This window comes from Euprymna scolopes, chromosome 30 (genome assembly GCF_053919585.1).
Source record: "Euprymna scolopes isolate OS-2025 chromosome 30, ASM5391958v1, whole genome shotgun sequence".
NCBI lineage: Eukaryota > Metazoa > Mollusca > Cephalopoda > Sepiida > Sepiolidae > Euprymna > Euprymna scolopes.
In genome coordinates, this window is record NC_136511.1 from 8,295,782 (window position 1) to 8,317,287 (window position 21,506).

The 21,506-nt window shown below is 33.7% G+C and overlaps 1 protein-coding gene and 1 pseudogene across 3 annotated transcripts in view; one reads left to right on the plus strand and one right to left on the minus strand.

Moving 5' to 3' along the window:
• LOC145254646 (protocadherin Fat 4-like) overlaps window positions 1-21,506 on the minus strand; it is a 1,852,201-nt gene that overhangs the window by 1,207,313 nt on the left and 623,382 nt on the right. The window lies entirely within an intron of this gene.
• On the plus strand, window positions 8,662-8,778 carry LOC145254977 (5S ribosomal RNA; annotated as a pseudogene).

The window sequence follows — 21,506 nt, forward strand, 5'->3', positions numbered from 1 at the left end:
CACACACACACACACACATATATATATGTAATATAAAGTTGTATGTGTGTGTGTGTGTGTGTGTGTGTGTGTCTGGTCACGAACAGGCTCCTATATGGTTTAAAAAAAAACTGATTACATATAATGATAGAAGATGTATCGAGGATCAGGAATCGGTATGTTTGATCTGGCAGAACGGTGGTTCATAAAAGTTGTGGGGCTGAGTGTGCGCCTGGACCCCAAAGTATGGAAATAAAAAAAAAGGGGTTTTGATATAGATGTACATAAGAATACTTTGATAAGTATATTTCAACTTAAATAGGGATGTTATAATAAAATTGTGGGGTCTGCGTTCGCGTCTGTACTCCATGGAAATATGGTAAAACTTTACCAAAGATTTTTCATATCTATTTGCGTAACTATACTTTGATAATTATGTTTCAGTTTGAAGAAATATGGTATAATAAAATTACTGGGTGTTCGTTCACGCCTGACCTCCATAGAATGGAAATATGTCACAAAGTTTAACAAGGTTTTTTTAAAAGGGGCGAGGGTCCACAATAACACCTTAACTTTAATCTTAATTCACGTTAGCATTTATTATTTTTTTGAGTGGAATCATATTGTGTCGAATAAATTCACCTCATGAATTCACGTTCTTATTAAAGTGAAATAAAAGTCAGAACTTTAGACAATTCTCCACACAAATTTTGCATAAATCTGTTTTTCCTTCTCCACTTGCACGTGGCACTCTTTCGAAAATAGATAAATAGATAAATAATAAAAATAAGAACGTTACTTTTTATCGTGTCAAAAGAAGGAAAAAATCCTGCTCACGTGATTACGTGTCTTTTTAAAAACATTTACATAACCTTTTTATTTTTATTTATATATCTGTTTAAGCTTTTTTGTCAGTGTACTAGAAGGAATTCCGTTGATTACAACCCTTTCTGCGTGTTCGTTACATTACAATAGTACAACCCTGAATCCGACGGCGCAATAATGCACTGTTCAATACTGTAAAACTGAAACGAAGCTGTTCTGCTTGAAAAGAGCGCCATTTTCTTCTTATTCATATTTATATCGATTCTTTGCTTTAAAAACTAAAGTAATTACGTGTTTACTTTTTTAATATCCCATTTGGCTGTTTCGAATTATTTTACTAAAGTAAAGCTTTATTATTTTTCAAAACTGTTTTTGTTTCTTTGTTTTTCGATATACGTCAATATTATTTAGTAAGAGCGTTTAGCAAAAAAGCCAACAAACGACTACCCGAAAAAAATAAGTATACAAGAAATAAATGTTACCATAGTCAATAAAAGTTCAGTTCATGTTTTTTTTAAAAATAGTTTTTAATGCTCTTTACTTGAAATAATTTCAGCGAATCGAAATTAAAACGAAATTTGATGCGATAACTACTTAAGTGAATTTTTATATAAACTACACATGCCATAATCGAATATTCCTCAAGCACAAAATAACGGAAAACATTAAAATATGTTCATAAATATTCCTTACGTTGACGGAACTCTCTTAAATTGTTAACACAGAATGCTCAGGTTCCCTTCCTTCAAATTGAAAACGGGGCTCTCCATTTCAAAGTCGCTGCCATTTTGATTTTTTTAAACCGGCTTGTGAATAAAAAAAAAATCTTTTTTACAAACTACTTAAAAATACAAACCAATGAACTTTTCTACGATAAAAGTAACTTTTATTGACTATGGTAACATTTATTTCTTGAATATTTATATTATATATATATATATATATATATATATATATATATATATATATATATATAACATTTTCTCTTTGTAAGGAAACATCATTTTGTTGGTCACTCTTGGTTACGAATGGAAACAAAGTTGATATAAAAAATATATTTTCGCGAAAATTATCTTTACTTCCATCATATTTTGCTTAGGGTAAAATTTTTTAGTATCAAAACCTATCTCTTTACAACCCCCTCCTTTTTTTGAACCCAGTCAACGACGGGTACTTCTGCTAGTATTATATATATATATATATATATATATATATATATATATATATATATATCGAAAAATTACGAAAACCCATCGAGTATAAAATTATTTATAGTTAAAAGTAATTTTTACAGAAAATTGGGTAAAATTGTATTTTTCTTAGACGTTATAAAGTAGACAGTATAAGTCTATACGCAGGGGAGATAACTTCGAAACGAATATTTTAGATTACTTGTTCATGGCTGCAATATTTGTTGTCTATAACGATAGACTTTTTTTTTACTAAAATCACAATAGCAGTTGTACTCGATTATTTTTCGTAATTTTTAGATATATTACTATTTTCGACATCACAATTAAGTACGTAATATTATTTTTGCTTAAAACGACACATTAAAAAAATCGATCTGTCGACTCTATCTTAGCAACCACCCATCTCACTAACGGTAAAGCCAAAACGTTTTATTTTTTAAAATTATTTATATTATATTCATAATGGACCCGGATTTATCAAAAGGAAATAAAAACAAATAGAATTGTCGATATTAGCGTTTTGAATTTCTAACGGCTATGTTCGTTCGGAAAGCAAAAAGACAAACATTTTTCACTATTCACCAAAAACATTGAGTGTGAATGCACCTGAAGATGGTCGAAGGTTACATCGGCCGAAACGTTGGGAAAAAAATAACAAGATGAGAATAATAGTCCAAATGACACAAAAATAATATTTATATATATTTAAAAAAAAAATCGATTTGTCGACTATATTTTAACAAGCACCGTGAGATGAATAGGCTCGCCTTCTGCATTTAATTTATTTGTTCACAGTATGTAAGGATTCTCGGCAAACATCGGCCATTTCCGGTAATTTCCGTGAGGTAATGTAATATTTACAAAAAGATGTTTATATCCTTCGAGAAATATTAAGACATAATGAACTTTATAACTTTGTTTTGACCTCGCTTTGTGAATTCCATAATCGACATGGGACAAATCATTAGATCATACCCCCTTTCCCCCATCCTTTCATCCAAGATCGAACTACGAGTTTCAAAGAAGGCAACAAGGAAGGGAGTCTGTAGAAAGGAGAGGAAGGCATTTCTGGTTGGTCAGCTGTTCATCGGAGCATGCTGCCAAAGCTCGATATATTCTGCGTGCAACAGATCGTGCTCAAACCAATTCCAACCCCATTACCTGGAATGAGCTTCAAATTGGATGCACGTTTCTGCCGAGAGGAGAAGGGGAGAGAGAAATTGCTGATCGAAAATCAACTTCCACGATCCGGATATGTCAATAGTATGAAACTAAAGCATTGCTCGTGGAATTTTTTTCTTTTTTTTTACATGTGAGTTGCCACCTATCAAGGCCTGAGAGCCATTCGAGGATACGGTTTAATGACTGTACTATGATCACCGAGACAACAGCGTAGTAATCGTTAGTGGTAGAAATTGGGTAAATTTTTATTATTTAAGGGATCAGCTTTAAAAAGAACTTGTTTGCATGTGAATTAAAAATTGTAGTCAGCCGGAAAGCAGGCCAGCGGAACAGAATTCCACAAGCGAACAGTTCTAGGAAAGAAAATTTGTTCATGAAATCTGTGTTTCCTGTCTTTCTAAATACGCCAGGTTATTAAAAAAAAATCATTTCCGAATGTATTGTTGCCAATTTAGCGATTTTCCCGTCAGATCAAAAATTTTGTATGGAGATTAGGAAATAAAATTTAGATCTAACTGCTAGTGTTTTTTTATTTATTTATCATAAAATCTGGAAATTTTGTTTAACATCCATACAACCGCACTTTCTTATTTCAGTTAACCTACTTTCTATATTCATTTCCTACCTAGTCATTAAATGAAACTATTCCGTTAACCGTCTTCTATGCATTATGTATGCAAAGAAGTAGTTATACAAATTGTAGTAATTCTTACTTGCCAGAACACGATGTGAAGGAGTAAAGCGATGGAATTCGGTGTGGCGGATGTTCAAGCAAGAAATCTATAACTTAACAGGTATTTCTTAACATTTTTTTCGCTAGGCGAATTGCTCCTATCTCAACTGGTATAATGTCTATCTCTTTCAGGGGCCATGCCATCTTTAAATCATTCTTGAAGTCCTGATACTGATTTTTTGTTTTATTTTACTTCAGTCGTATTTCTCAGAAACTAAAAGGCCCACAACCTAGGGCTAACACTTAAACTCTATATGAGATACATAAATATTCGAATGTTCCATTTAAGTTCTTCATCTCTCAAACACTGAGTTAGTAAAGAAATTGTGAACATAATTTTCTTCTTCCCAATTAACCATTTTCATATGTTGTAGTATATCTTTTATTTTGGCCTCTTACTGGATTCCAGGACAAGAATTTATCTAGTCTGGTGGAGTATCCGGTTTCGTGCTATTTCTTGAAGTAATATCACTTGGAGAAAGTGCACCAATCCTCGTAAAAGCTAATGTTGGTTAGCCATAGTGAGGAGATCTTATTTGGGCAGCGAATACAAATGTGATTTTGAATATTTGGTCAAGGTTTAATTCTATGGAAAAGTATCCTCATGCCAGGTTGTTCAGACAAACCCCTGTACAGAGAGACCTTAGACACTCGAGGACAGTGTCTAGTAAGCATTACAGCTTATTAGTGATTGTGTATAATTAAGCGGTCATCGAAGATAAAAGGACACTACCTTTTTGTTACGATGACAAGGGCGAGTTGTCGCTGTAAGCAAAGGGTCAATTCGTTGCAACTCACAGATAATTTTTCCCAACAGTCGTGAATGAGTCATCACACAAGGTAAGGATTTCACTGTTTCCCTTTCACATCGAGTTCGGGTTTTAATAGTTCAAGTTCCCTAAACGGTTTACCCTCCCCTCATTTTCGTCGGCAAAAATCCGACAAAATCGATACCAAATTCAATATTTAAAAATATCCCCGGGAATCCCCTGATACAATAACATTATTAATCTTTTGATTAACGGTACATTTCTTGATTAGATCGACACACAACCCGTTCATGAATTATGCCATTTTTTAAAAAAATATTTTTTACATTTAAATTTAGAAACAAATAATACTAAAACGAAAAATAACAATTCAAATAATATTCAAACTTAAAATACATAAAAATAACAATACAAATAATATTCAAACTTAAAATACATAAAAATGAAAATTCAAATAATATTTAAACTTAAAATACATAAAAATAACAATACAAATAATATTCAAACTTAAAATACATAAAAATGAAAATTCAAATAATATTTAAACTTAAAATACATAAAAATAACAATACAAATAATATTCAAACTTAAAATACATAAAAATGAAAATTCAAATAATATTTAAACTTAAAATACATAAAAATGACAATTCAAATAATATTTAAACTTAAAATACATAAAAATAACAATACAAATAATATTCAAACTTAAAATACATAAAAATGACAATTCAAATAATATTTAAACTTAAAATACGTATAAAAACACAAAATATGTATAAACGTAATATTTTTATATAGGATACGAAGAGTTAAAACCTTGCAGTTTTCTGGAGAATGTTTGTTCCGATCAAGCAGAGTTTTAAATCTCAGCCGTCAACACTGTTCACAGTTTCCTGTTCTTGTGAATACGCGCAAACAAAAGGTAAACACGTCAGAATAAAATAATAAAAACAATAAGAATAAAAATCAGCAGGATCGGCTTTTAGGCACCGCCAAAACTGGGGGAGGTGGGCAGGTAAGTACCTTTTGACGGACCGTCTTTTTAAAAATTTACCAAAAATCAGGTAATTATCCAATCAATGCGAAATTTTCAGCGATTATTAAGAGAAGAATGAACTTTATAACAGTGTACTTATTTTACATAAACAATATTTATATATATATATTTTTTTGCTTACAACCCCCCACTTGTTTTGAGGGGGTTCCAAATATGCTTAAAATAATCCTCTTAAACTGAACAAAACATTATGTTGTTGTAAGGGACGGGATTATAGATTAAAAAAAAAAACTTGTTTGCATACCTTATTTTGATGTCTGAATATCAAAACTTCCATTGTGTTTAATTATCCCGCTTTTTGAAATTCGGTGAATATGTTAAGTAAAATAATTAATTTAAGTTAAGCAAAAAAAAATATATATATATATTTTAAATAAAATGGTAGGCGGCAGTTTCTCGAGAGCTCTTTCGGCTATCATCTCTTCAGGAGCAAATCGATAGCAATCTAAATAATATTGTGGCGAAAATAAAGAGTTCTATAGGGGAACTTATTTAATGTGCCAACGTACGGGGGCACATTAAATAAGTTCCCCTATAGAACTCTTTATTTTCGCCACAATATTATTTAGATTGCTATCGATTTGCTCCTGAAGAGATGATAGCCGAAAGAGCTCTCGAGAAACTGCCGCCTACCATTTTATTTAAAACCATATATAAATTCTGTACCTCTAAACATTTATATATATATATTTATACGAAAAAAGCCATTTTAAAATCTTTGATAAATAAATTAACAAATTTTTTTAGCGAGCCGAATAATGCATGACCATTATTAAACAGGGCATGCTTTGAAGAATCGATACAAAAAAAATCGATAAATATTGTGCCCTTTGTGTTAAAAATAGCATCATTTTTTCGATCCCGTTTGAAAACGTTTGCCGCCTTTCGACTACGGTGGACCAAACGCGCTGAAATAATTTTTTTTTATTCTGCTTTAAATCCCCCCTCCCCATTTTGGGGAGCCTGGCCCCCACACACATACACATTAAAAACCAAACTCATATAAATGGTCACCCATCTGGTACTGGCCAGCCTCAGCTTAATAATACATTGAAATTGTCGTCACTGAAAAATAAGTTTTTTTTTTTGGCCTGTTTGGTCTTCCATAGTTTGCTTTTCACCAAGTACAAACGTAAACATTGTCTAGATCGACGCGAAGTAACTGGTTGCCTATATGAATAAGTGGAATTATTTGAAATCCAGGTACTTATATTATAATATTTTTGCATATTCTCATAGAAAACCACCCTAAATCTTAGTTAGACAACAAATAAATAAATTAATTATTTCAAAAACCTTTTTTGAAAAATATTTATGTACCTTTTTTGTGCAAGACAAAAAAATGTCAATTGTTAACTTTTTTGGGAAAATTTAACATTTAACATTTAATTAAAAATAGTAGAAAAAGTTTTACATTATTCTGTTTTCTATATGATAAAAATTCAGGGTTTTATCTTTCTGGAAAAAAAAAAGTTACTCAGAAATAATGGATTTTAATAAATGTAATTTCGTTTTAAAAAACAATCACAACTTGATTTTTCGGCCATTTTTGGCGGTGCCTAGGCTTAATCAAGTGCTAAGTCTGCGATTTGTTGAATTAAGTAATTCAGGAATCCCTAGAAACTTAGGTGCTTAAGATAGAACCGACAGATCGATTTTTTTGTTAAATATGTGTTTTAAGCAAAAACAGCATTTACTTAAGTCATGTCGAAAATAGTACATATATCCGAAAATTACAAAAAATTCATCGAGTATAACAACTGCTTTTGTGCTTTAAGTAAAAAAATGTCTATCGCTATGGTCTAAAACAGTACGTCAGCAAATAAAGTAGCGAAAAAGGAGATAAGTATGTCCCCTATATTCACAATCTTCAAGGTGTTCACATCTAGGGAAAATGCAATTTCCACCAATTTTTCGTAAAAATTACTTTTAACTACAAATAATTTTCTACTCGATGGTTTATTGGATTATAGTAACCTTTTAAGTGTGATTCATAAGTTCTTTTGTTTTTTTTTTAATTAAGATTTAGAGTTACATGTAAGGAATTAGTTATTTTTATGTGAGCCGCTACATCTATTTTCAGACCTAATATTTTTCATTTCAATGTCCACCATTTTTCTAAAGTTTCTCCTCTTGGCTTTGTTAGTCTCTGATTATAGCCAATCCATCATCTAATACATAAACGGCTATATGTCTCTCTGCCTGTCTCTTTCCATATTTTCAAACTCTATCTTCTCCGAAACTAAAAGTCGCAAAGCAACGTTACGGGCCTCAAATGACTGGAATTTTTTATGGGTCTTTATCAGATTAAAATATCCATTCTTTTATGGGTCTTTATCACATTAAAATAGCCATTCTTTTATGGGTCTTTATCAGATTAAAATAGCCATTCTTTTATGGGTCTTTATCAGATTAAAATAGGTTTTAAGGGGTCAAAATGGGTTAAAATTGAAAAAAATTGTTAAACATTTTGTACTTCATCTTAGGTTATTTTTAATTTTAATTTCTATGCGTGTAAGGTTGGTACAGTGGTAACGTCATCAGCTTTAAATGCTACAGTTTCGGTTTCGATTCTAGCTGATGGCATCCAAATATTTTTTGTTTACTTTTGAAATCACGACTCTATAATAATATATACGAAATTTGGACAAATTAAAATATCATATTAAAGCATATTTTACGCCCTGGCAAAGCCGCTGCTCCCGCGCTAGTCTCTATATAGGCCGATCTCAGTATTATCAAATATATTTATAAGAATATATAAAATGAATAATACCACACGGTCTGATGCCGCTGCAGAATCCAAGAATCCATGACCAAGTCAAAGGAGTTCGTCATTTTTGTGTTAATCCATTGGTTTTTGTTATTGATTAATATTGATCTTCTTCATTATTTAATAATGTTGAATTCATCTTTGGATATATACGGCATAATCGCGTTGACACACCGGTTCTCATCAGATCACTGAAGTTAAGCAACGTTGAGCCTAATTAGTACCAGATGGGTGACCATTTGGGAATTCTAGGCGCTGTATGCGCTCTCCGCTTATCTCAGCATCTGTTTCCAGTCGTCCTGTACATACACTTCACTTGCCACTGGTATTTAGCAATGTCGACTCAGGAGAGGTGTGGTTGGAGATTGCGCACTTCCTGCCACAAAAATTTCATGCACAGGCACCTCTTCGTGAGTATCTATAGTCTGTCAAAGACTGAAAGAGCCTGTTTATATCGGTATATATTTCGGCAAACTCCAGAGCTGTGTAGAAGAGTTCTTTGGAAATAAATGGATAGAAGTCCACGATGTGAAAGTATAGGACGGTGCATTTGATTTTGTTTTGATACTTTTAAACCAAGCGATTACTTCGGCAGTATCCGCTCATTAGTTTAATTCTAAATCTTTTTTATTTGCTTTTTTTTTCTAGAACGGATTACTTCAATAATTCTATCTATTTTAGGGTTTGGTCGGATTTATTAAGCGAGTGATAAGGTTATTGTTAAAACTAGGCTTATGATCTTTAAATAAGATATAGGCCTTCCTGGCTTTTAGTTTACTGACTTTTTCACTAATTTTTAATTTATCGGTGATTTGTTTACTTTCAGTGGATATAATATTAATTTGTATCTAGTTTTTTTTTGTAGTTTTTTTTGTAGTTTTTTTGTAGTTTTTTTTGTAGTTTTTTTTTGTAGTTTTTTTGTAGTTTTTTTTTTTTGTAGTTTTTTTTTTTTGTAGTTTTTTTTTGTAGTTTTTTTGTAGTTTTTTTTTTTTGTAGTTTTTTTTTTTTGTAGTTTTTTTTTGTAGTTTTTTTTTTGTAGTTTTTGTGATGTTTTCTGTGATTAGTTTGTTGTACTCTTCTTTATCTATTTTATTAACTTTTCTAGTTTTATCCAATTTTACGAAGATTTTGTCAGAGTTGTTTATGTTTCTAACTATGTTGTATAATTGTTCTGGGAACCGTTGGGTTGTTTGTGGAACTCTAAAGCCCTAATTACATTTCAGAGAACATTTTAGAAGTTAATCATGAGCTCTCTTGGTTTTGCGTTTTTTAGGCTTTTGAATCCACACGATTCTTCCGTGTCTAGGTGTTCGTGTTTATTAAGGAAGAAGTGTGCTTGTAAATAAATGGGTGTGTGGATATCGACGAATCTGCAAACTAGCAGATCCAGTACCACGGGGGATATATAAAAACACGAAACAGCATCAGTTCCATGCAATAGCCTGACAAATCCTTAAGAAGATGAAGCGCGAAAAAAATCTTTGTAGCTTAATTGTCATATATATTCTCAGAACTTACCACCTATCTCTACTTACGTATAGAGCACTGGCGAAGTAAATATTGAAAATATTTACATAATATTGTATGTAGACATATAAAATAATAATAATTATATATATATATATATATATATATATATATATATATATAGAGAGAGAGAGAGAGAGAGAGAGAGAGAGAGAGAGAGAGAGAGAGAGATAACATTTTAAACTGTAAATTATACTTTACAAAAAGTTATTGTTCGACATGATACTCAAATAAGAATTATGAAAATTTCCTTAATCCGCGAAGTTTCTGTAGTGGAGTCGGCAAAGGTGAAAATAGGAAAACACGACGACTGGTGAGAATACGAAGAACATTTATATCCAGAACAGGGTTAGTGATACAGGAAGATTAGTAAGTCCGTGGAGAGTCGTCTCTGTACGACATCCAGATAGCTCTCATTGAGCGGTCTATACTTGCTGCTTATATGGCTAATGGACAAGTCCATCTTAGTGATTATAAGGGTGTGTATATCCCCACAACACCCCCTCCCACGCTTTTCTGTTCCGAGGGGTGGGGCGTTAATATTTCTTTCTTTTTGGATCGATGATAAGGGATTCAGTAACCTTTCTCTTCATTGTCGATCGGCACTGTTCTAAGTTTGCTTGGGGAGGCTCGATATCGAACATATCATATAACGTATCGCTAGCTTCTTCCTCGACTTGACGTGTGTCTTTGCCACCGTTACGTAATTTGATTTATGTGTATCTTGTGAGTGGTGGTAGGGCCTAGAACGATGTAGGTTGTGCTTCCAATTCTTTTGTCAATTGTTCCCTGTTCCCAAAACGATGTATTGTTTCCGTATGCTTTAAAGAAATCTTTTTCTCCTGCGTTATACTTTTTTCAGGGAACGGTAGTGGTCCTACCTGAATTTGCTTGTTTTGGCAGTAGGTTTTCGAATACTGGTCGTATTTTTCGTGCAAACATGGTCTCTGCAGGAGACGTTGCTTCATGGGTATTCGGGGTCGGTGTGATCCTGTAAGAACTGTTGTAAGGCCTCATCTGAAGGTGTTTTCGAATGATCTGTTTTGTGGAGCAAATGAATTCGTCTTCTTGGGCTTCGCATTTTATTTCCTGTAGGGTGACTGGTAGTTCTTTAATCGTACGTTCCTTTTTCCCCTAAAAACTGGCTCTGCATTTCAGTTTCAGTTCAAATGTGGCTGTTGCTTTCCTACATTTACCCAAGCTCGCTGAAAAAAATTCAGAAAAACGCCTTTTTAGATTCACTTTAAGTTTTTGTTTTCCTGTAGAAAACGATTCTACTTTTTGGCAAAAAGTGTTGATTGGTACATCCCACAGATTAAATTCCTGAAACCAATCGGTCCCAAACAAATTTTCTGTGTTCTTGAGCACAAATAATAAATAAATTTTTTCCTTGTACCATTAAAAGTGACATTTGTAGTTGGTTCTCCTTCAAAATTTATTTTTTCTCCAGTTACCGTTTTTGCTGACTTGCCAGTTTTATGCATAGTCGGCCTATTTAAATTTCTCCACGTCTGTAAATTCATTATCGATAAGTCCGACCCTGAGTTTAACTGTAATTTAACGTCCTTGTTTAAAATTCTAACTAAGACGTATTTTCGACTGTTATTTTCGTCTTTCTTATTCATTCTCGTCTGTTGAACCCGAATTTTACTTTTCTTCTGCCATTTGCAGTGTGAGCTTTTTTTGCAATTAAAACATTTTTTTGTACAAAAAAAAAGGCAATCCTTTGACTAATGCAAGTTTCCACAGCGAAAAAAAGAGGTTGGGGCTTCTGGATACCTTGTCTTTCGTGCTTAAGTGGAAGATAGCGTCTACTTTCCGTTTTGTTTTTTTTGGTGAATACCCCTTAGTTCTTCTCTGTATGTTCTTTATGTGTGCAATACCAGCTTCTTCGATGTTCTTTGAGTCCTTCTTGATACTAATGATTCTTTGGTAATCTTCCGCCAGCTTTTGTACAGTTAAGGCTGGTCCACTTTCCAATTTTGACAAAACTCTTCGACGGATCTCAGAGTCTCTTGTCGAAGTAAACCCCTGGACGAATATGAGGCACTTGAAATCATCAGCACTCAATTCTGACAATTTAAAATAGTCAGAGCGTTTGTTAACAAACGAGGCGAAAGTCAAGTAGTCCACATCGTCTTTTTACGTAAGGTTCAAACATGTCTACCGTCAATGGAACAGCGACGATTTCGAAGTAAATAGTTCAGTTAGTAGTTTAACGGTTTCCGTAAACGTCAGATCTCTAGTCTTTACTGGCAAGATATAGTCGACGAATTTTTCGTGTTCCGTAGCCCCTAATTTGCTGAGTAGCAAACGAACTTTTTTTGGTCTGCCCAATTTCCACAGTCGATATTGTACAGATCTTCATACCGTCTGAAATACGTTTCAAATGTTTGATTTTCTTCAGGGCACTAGGTGAAATTATTTATTGTACTTAGTACCGCACTCTGGGAAAACGCTGTATCGCTCTCTGTAGCTTGATTCTTATTCATTAAAACCTGGAGTAGTGCTTCAGTTCTCTCTTTCTATTCTGTTTGTAATGCAAAAATCTGTCATCAGCTCTCTTTTGCATTTGGATCATTCTTTCTTCTGCCTGCTGTAGTCTATCGTCAGCTCTTCTTTGCTGGTCCATTTGAAATTCAATTAGACGTGTTATCGTCTCTTTAACATCTTCCATTGTCTCTCTTTATTTTATTTTCTCGAAGAGAATTTTTTGTTTATTCTTTTAAGAGTATTTGTAACTTAAACGGAAATCGCAGCAAGGGAAAACTTTTATAATTTATGAACTAGTATACTCTTCAGTATTGTAGCAGAAGTGCAAAAATTATAGATTAATTTTGCATGCACTTATTTTCTCATTGACACGTGTTCCTTTTGTCTCTGATATGCCAATAGTTCAGAAATGGGACAGACTTTTGTTTTACCATAGAGAAAAAAAAATAGTGCAATATATTACATACACCATGCAATATACAACATGAAATATACAATACAATACAAAATATACAATATTACACATACAATGTAAAATTTACGATATAACACATACAATGTAAAATTTACGATATAACACATACAATGTAAAATATACAAGTGGAGTTACGGTTTAAAAAAAAATGTTCTGGTTCAAGTTTTCAATAATAGATATCGTTATGCGAGCAGTATTTTCCTCACTCCGCTGACGAGCAAAGGTTTAACCAACCGAAAAGAGTCTATATTTTAAAGTGCTTTAAAAAATTGACAGGTGAAAAAAAAAATAATAATAGTACGTATCATTTTCTTTCAGTATGCGTGCATGCCGTTGCAAAAAAATGGGTTGGACGAAAAAAAAAAAAAAGAGTAATTTTTTTTAAAGTCATCAAAACAAAAAATGACTTCCCAGCCTGTAAAAAGAATTTTTGCCCTTTTCACACTGCCTCTTTTCTTTTTCCTCTCTCGGTATAGTTCAAACAAACAATCAGTCGGTCACAATAACCACTTTGTCATAAAACAAGTATTCATTTCCCGAAATTTCCATAACAGAAAAAAAAAAAATCTTTAACATAAAGTTCATATGTAATTTGCATAAACAATTGCATCGACCCGTTCTACGGCAAATTAAATCAAGATTACTTTTTTTCTCTTCTTCCTTTTTTAGCAAGCATGAAAAGAAATTCCACTTTCAATGTCCTTATAAGAAGAAGTCAGATTTATAATATTGAAAAATAGATCTAAATTAAAAATCCAAAATGTGCATAATCCAAGTTTGTAGAGAGATCCTATTTTTAAGCAGTCGAGCAAGAATGATTATTCGAATCATTAAGTTTGTTTGTTTGTTTGTTTGTTTGTTTGTTTGTTTTACTTAGGGATAGCGCAACTGGTATAATGAATGCTTCCATGGCCAGTTACAAATTTAGTAATGACGGAAAACGTAATTTCAAAAATACAACAGAAGTAAAAAATACAACGGAAGTAAAAATGAGGGGGTCACCATGATAGATTGTCCTTGAAATAATTAGGTTATGTGTCAAAATGCGCACATATGAACAGATGCGTAAGTGTAACGGATATCAGCTAGACAGTAGATGTGATTTCTGAATAACTAGAAGAAAAAGTGATTGAAAAATATTGGCGCTAATGTAGACATAATCTTAATAGCAATATTACTACTACAAATACTACTAATACTACTACTACTACTAATAATAATAATAATAATGATAATAATAATAATGAGTTTGAGGTTTGCAATTTGCCAGCAGCCAATATGCGTCACATCTGTCTAATTGAGTAGGTACAGAAATTTGAAGTGTAATTAATGTAGTTTCACCATTTTTTTTACTAGTGACATGTTGCATTGTCGAAATTTGTGGCCGATTTTGGTACTTTCTTTCTTTGAAAGCAGCAATAACGCTAAATAATGTTTGCTATTGATGATTTTTTTTTCTTTTTTTTATCTCAAAATACAGAGACTAAAATCGTGCCTGCTGATATTTGTGTCTGGTAACTTTAGATGGCTTCAATCTGCTGCTGTCCACTATGCTGACCGTCGATTTGATGCTGATTGAATTAGTAGATCCATTTTTCATTCATTGTTTTATGAAAAACATCCTTTTGTTGCATTGATACAGTTGGAAACACACTGACATGCGGTCTTTGATAAACTGTAAGCAAATGCGGCACCCATTTTAAACAATTAACGAATACGCATGCAAAATGAGTATTTTCAATATCTACCACTATTATACTCTATCTCATGTAACTTCAGTGTACGCTCGTTCATTTATGTATTTCTTTTTAAATGTATTCTAGAAAAACTACAGTATTTGAATGACCTGAATATTCAGCATCATTTGTGTCTGTATTTCCACATTTAAAGTTAATATACCACTTCTTAATTAGGAGTAAGCACATGAAGGCCCTAAATCCACTTGAGGATGCAAGTTAAGGAGTGTTGGTGTGATGGTTGGTTGTTTTACGGCATATCAACCCTTTTCAGGTTATTTAATGCCGAATCCAGTGATTTTGAAGAAAAATTTTTAATAGAATATATTTGTTTTTTTTTCCAAGTCAGTTTCTATTTCACCCATAGTTGGGACCCTAACAGGTACTACCACTTCGGGTCAGAGTGGACCTGGGAGCAATGACAAATAAGGGGTGGTTCTACACTCCCCAAAATCCACAAGCTTGGGCCTTACCATTGGATATAGTTTGAGGTTATATGCAGGACCGTTAATGAGTGTATAGTAGTCAATGGGACAATATGAAAGTAATCGTTAGTAGTGAAAATTTGGTAAATTATATTCCTTAAGGGGACGGCTCATAAGGAACTTGTTTACATTAGACTTGAAAACGATCAAATTGTAGTCAGCTGAAAAGCAGGCAAACAGAAGAGAGTTCCACAGGCGTGCAGTTCTAACAAAGATGCCTTGTCTATGCAATTTACGTTGAGGTTTATACACAGATAAAGATTGGGGGAAATTATTGATAGTGTTTTCAGCTAGATGAGTGTTTTTCCTGAAAGTTTGGTGAGAGAGGACCATAGATTGGAGTTCAGACGAGCACTTGCCATGGAAATAACGATGAAGCAGAGACAGGCTTGCAACGTCTCTTCTATGGGAAAAGAGAAAAAGGCATCCCCCACTAAGCTACAAAGTCTATTCTGAACTCTGTCAAGACAGGATAAGGTCTTTTTAACAGCTCCAGCTCAGCTGTGGCAACAGTACTCCATCCTTGGACGTACCTGGCTCTTATATAAGTAGAGAATTGCATCACCAGTGAGATATCTCCTGGAATGGTAGAAGGATCCAACCATTTTTCCAGCTACATTAGCAATAGATTTGATGTACATGTTCCATTTTAGATCAGGAGTAAAGGTCAAGCCTAGAAGCTTGTCAAAACATGGAGCCTCCCCAAGACGAGAGTCATTCATTTCAGTTGATGCCAGATGGGAATCAGAGCGTTGATGATGAAAAGATAGAAGTTTGGTTTTAGATGCATTAAAAGTAATCAGTCACTTCTTTCCCCATTGTACCACATGTTCAAGATTAGAGGAGAGGAAGAATCAGAGAGAACTTGGTCATTTACGGCCTTTGAAGTGTTGCCATAGATGGAAGTGACGTCAGCATAAATGTGTACAAATGATCTAAGGATGTGATTTGGAAGATCATTAATGTAGATCAAGAAGAGAGTTGGGCCCGGGGTTGCCCCTTGAACTATTCCAGCATGAGCTTCTGCTTTCTGCTCATCAACCACTACTCTTATAAAGCTTTCAGAGAGAAATGAGTTAATAATTGAGAAGACATTTCCAGCTATACTATAGCTGGAGATCTTGTGAAGTAGACCTTTATGCCATACCCCATCAAAGGCCTTTTATATACCAAAAGCAATTGCTGTAGAAAGGAAGCCTCCATCGAGAGATTTGCTAATCTTATGAAATATAACCGTTACCACATCTGCTGTAGATTTAGCAGAACAGAAACCATATTGCTTGTCACTAAGAAGATTACTTTTGTGGATATACTGTATGATGGAGAAGTACATCTGAAGACTTATTACATTTTGTTTTTATTTTAACTGATACAACGGAATGGTCAGAAGATCCCAGTGGAGACAGAACGGAAAATGAACATAGTTCAAGGCAAATTGTGAGAAAAAGGTCTAGGAGACTCGCATACTGACCTTCTGTGTCGGCCACATGGGTGGGTTCATGAACAATCTGAGTTAGGTCATAAGCAATAGAGAAATCCTAACAGAGCCTCCCCTCATCATCTGTCTTGTTTGAGTGGGCTAACTGTCCTACATTGTGAACATTGAAGTCTCCACGGACGTGAATGTTAGCTGAAGGATGAGCAGACAGGATGTGGTCAATTTTCTCAGATATGCTCTTAAAGATAGTAACTCCGCTGCTGTAGGGGCAATAGAGGGCAAATATAAACGCAATCGTGTGAGCAAATGCAACCCAGAAGCACAGATAGGGTAATTTAGGGTCCTCTCTGGAGATGTCTCTACCACATGGAAAACCATCTTTAATGTAGGCACATAGTCCATGCCCATGGCAATCTTGGGGGTCAGATTTTGATGTTAAATTCTGGTTGAACAGAGATAATATACTTAATCAGTTTCTGACTGAACAAAATCTAAATAACACTTATTAAACCATTGCTTTGCTTGAACATTATTTTTACTACTTAAATAATTGTAATTTGTAAATTAATAATCCGATTTGGTTCAAATTTTGACACGTTTGAAAGTTAGTACTTTTTGAAAATAATATAAATTTCTTATTAGTGGCGCCACGACGTATTAACCGCTGCGTTACTTTGAGCAAATTTTTTTTCTGTTCAAATTCTAAAGGCTATCATAAAGAATTTACAATGGAATGGGTTAATTCTTCCAGACAAATGGTAAAAGAAAATTATTCGGAATCGGCGAAAGAAATAAAACAGAATGAGAGAAAGACAAGTGGATCCTTTCTTAAGGTGTCACCATTCAATCTATGCATTCAGCAACGGAAACAATATTTCAAACTTAAGCATCATAGATCAATAAAAATGCTGGTCCAAACTTAAGCATGACAGATCAATGAAAATGCTATTTCAAACTTAAGCATTGTAGACTAACTAAAATGTTATATCAACTTAAACATGACCGACCAACTAAAATGCTATTTCAAACTTAAGCATGACAGACCAACAAAAATGCCATTTTTAATTTAAATATGACAGAAAATGTTACTTTAAACTAAAGTGTGACAGACAAAAGAAAATGATGCTTTAAACTTAAGCATTTACAAACTGATGCAGGAGAAACCAAAGAAATCATATTTTAAACTGCATTGTGAAACCCGGATTAAAATGATATTTTATATTGAATGCTATTTCAAACTTCAGCATGGCTGGTTGGTTGCTTTTGTTTTACAGCATATCAACCCTTTCAGGTTATTTAATGCCGAATCGAAAGATTTTGAAGAAAAAATTTTTTAATAAAATATATTTGTTGTTTTCAAGTCGGTTTTTATTCAACCCATAGTTGGGACCCTAACAGGTACTACCACTCCGGGTCAGAGTGGACCTGGGAGCAATGGCAATTAAAGGGTGGCTCCACACTCCCCAAAGCCCGCAAGCTGGGGCCTCACCACAGGATATAGTTTAAGGTTTCAGTATGGCAGATCAAATAAAATGCTATTTTAAACTTTAGCATGACAGATCAAATAAAATATTATTTTAAACTTTAGCATGAGAGATCAACGAAAATGCTATTTCAAACTTCAGCATGACAGACCAAATAAAATATTACTACATACAAATAGCATTATTGTTGCGTTATGTTCTATTGTTTTTACTGTGTCATTTATTTATTTCATAAACGTGTGTGCCAAACTGCGTGTCGAATATATGACAGACAATTTTAGGGTTATACAAAAGTGACAATTTATTCTCTCCACAATACTTTCACAGTATGTTAGAGAGAGAGAGAGAGAGAGAGAGAGAGAGAGAGAGAGAGAGAGAGAGAGAGAGAGAGAGTCGTGAAGTGCAGGTGGCTCATTGACGACTGATGACCCGGTCGGCTTTCCCTCTCTGTTTAACCCTGCATTCATTTGTTTCTACAGACACATCTTCACAATTGTCACATACCAAGTGGTTGTTTACATCTTCAAAATCTTGGTCAGCTGAAGAATGTTGAATTCCAAATCTTTTGTACAATGTTATAATTTCTGATGACATTTCTTGTTTTGAAGACTTGTCAACAATATTTGCAAGTGTGCACGCAGCTGCACATGCATATGTGTACAACCATCAATAATTCCAGCTTGGCCCAGAATATTATTCAACATCATCAACTTAACAGTGACAGACTAACAAAAATGATATTTTTTTACTGAACTGTGACAGATCAATGCTGTTTTAACTTAAGCATGACATACAGACATAAACATAAGGACGCATCTAAAGATCTTAAAAAATGTTGGTGAACGGAAACCGACATTTCTTGAATGAGTTTGCGTGGGGATCAAATTTTATAGTCTGTTATGATTGGCTATTTTTGTGTTCGTGAACATTTTTTTGTTTATTTTTTTTTATTGATCGAGTCACTTGCCTTTGGAGACGAAATTAAAGATGGCGCTTTATGACACCTCAAAGGATTCTGTTACGAAAAGATGAGGCGCTTGGGTGTCAAATGAAAGATTATCTGCTCAAAAGACGCAAAAGAAATTGCAGGAATCAATTTCGCAAAAGGTGAGATTCTGGTTAGAGTTCTCTAGAAGAGAAAAAGGATAACGCAAGTGAAAAGTCAATCATTGTGGTATCACTAACTTAACTTTAACTCGTAAGCAACTTCCCTGATGAAATTGCGCCTGAGATGGGCATATTTGTTGATGACAGCAGACTCTATACCAGGCAGGGGGCAAAAACGAATGTGCACAGATCTAAGGCATTCAAACTCATAAGTGAAAAATTGTTTTTCTTTAATTGATTACCAAGAATATTCTGTAATTAAAAACTATTTATTCTGGTCTTGCTTCTCACCCATCTCTCTCTCAGATCAGTTGAAATATGCAGCTAATCCGGAAGTTGACCAGGGTTCAGTTATATATTGGGCTAAAAAATGGGTTCAGTTATATATTGGGCTAAAAATGGGTTCAGTTATATATTGGGCTAAAAAATGGGTTCAGTTATATATTGGGCTAAAAAATGGGTTCAGTTATATATTGGGCTAAAAAATGGGTTCAGTTATATATTGGGCTAAAAAATGGGTTCAGTTATATATTGGGCTAAAAAATGGGTTCAGTTATATATTGGGCTAAAAAATGGGTTCAGTTATATATTGGGCTACAAAATGGGTTCAGTTATATATTGGGCTAAAAAATGGGTTCAGTTATATATTGGGCTAAAAAATGGGTTCAGTTATATATTGGGCTAAAAATGGGTTCAGTTATATATTGGGCTAAAAAATGGGTTCAGTTATATATTGGGCTACAAAATGGGTTCAGTTATATATTGGGCTACAAAATGGGTTCAGTTATATATTGGGCTACAAAATGGGTTCAGTTATATATTGGGCTAAAAAATGGCTTTCTATTATTTAGATTCCTCAGACTACTGTTTTTATCTTGAATGAGATTTTCACGTTTTGGTTGATGAAATGTTCTTCAGGTGTATCTTGTTCAACTCGGAAATGTTTCGGTTGAACTCGGGAATTTGGACAGAATTTCAAACGAAGCCCTTTATTAACTTCACTGGATAGTTCCATCAGCCATGACTGAACAGTGCTCCTAAGTAATTTGCATTTGTCCACAAGGACCTATGGCACAATGGTTAGAGTAGTTGGAAAAATCAATTGTAAAATTGAAATTCTCCTTCTTGATCTTTCTTTCTTTCTTTCACATGAAATCTTTCTTGGAGTTCATATATTAAATCCATTGCTTTTTCCGATTCTCGTAAAATCGGTTCTCTCTACCGCTCTAAACATTTACTCACACCTGAGGCTATTCTCTATCTCTACAATAGGGATGGGACGATTCCAACATTTTTTCCGATTCCGATACAATTACCAATTCTGTATTAAATTCCAGATTCCGATACAATTACTGATTCCGATTCTTTATAAATCTCTAAATATTTAGCTATAAAGTTGTTATTTTTCACGATTACCGTAAAAACACGTGTTAAATGTGCAGATATTTTCTCAAACGTAAGGATACACTTGTGAGGGATGATCTATCGATTTTAGTATTCCTAAAAGTTTAAAATCAATGTATATTCATTATTTTAGTATTACTATCAGCAGTAAAATATTTTTTTCTAAGAAAATCAAATAAAAAAAAAAAAAACAATTAAAAGAATCGTTTTTGGCATCGGCAAATAGGCAAAAATTATTCCGATTCCGATACCCTCCAAAATTCCGATTTTTTTCGATTCCCGATTCTGATTAATCATCCCAACACTACTCTACGAATCTACTCTCATCTCATATATCGAAATATTGTTGCCATATTTAGACTGGTGAATCTCTATCCCATCTGTGAGTTCTTGATAAGGCGTAGAAACCTATCTTTAATTTGATCGGCCCTACCTATTCTTCTTCTCTGCCACCTCTCCCACATGGACATGATGTTGCTAGTCTCATCACTAACTTCATTTTATCCCATAAACGACATTCCTGATAAAGTTGTGTCTGAGAGGGGTATATTTCCTGATGGCACCACACTCTATACTAGACATGTAGGAAAAATGAATGTCTGAAACCTTCAAAAATGGCCTCCAGTCTGTAGTGGAGTGAATACCTAAATGAATGGTAACATTTAATGCTACTAATACAAAACTCCTTTCTTTTAATAATTATAAGCAACCTCTTCAACCACCGATAAGACTAGCTAAGAGTTTATCAGTCAAACCTCTCAGCCTAACAGTTGTAGGCAATATGAATTGGAACGAATGCATAGTTATCATTGTGAAAGGCTGCAACAAAGAAAGTGGGTTCCC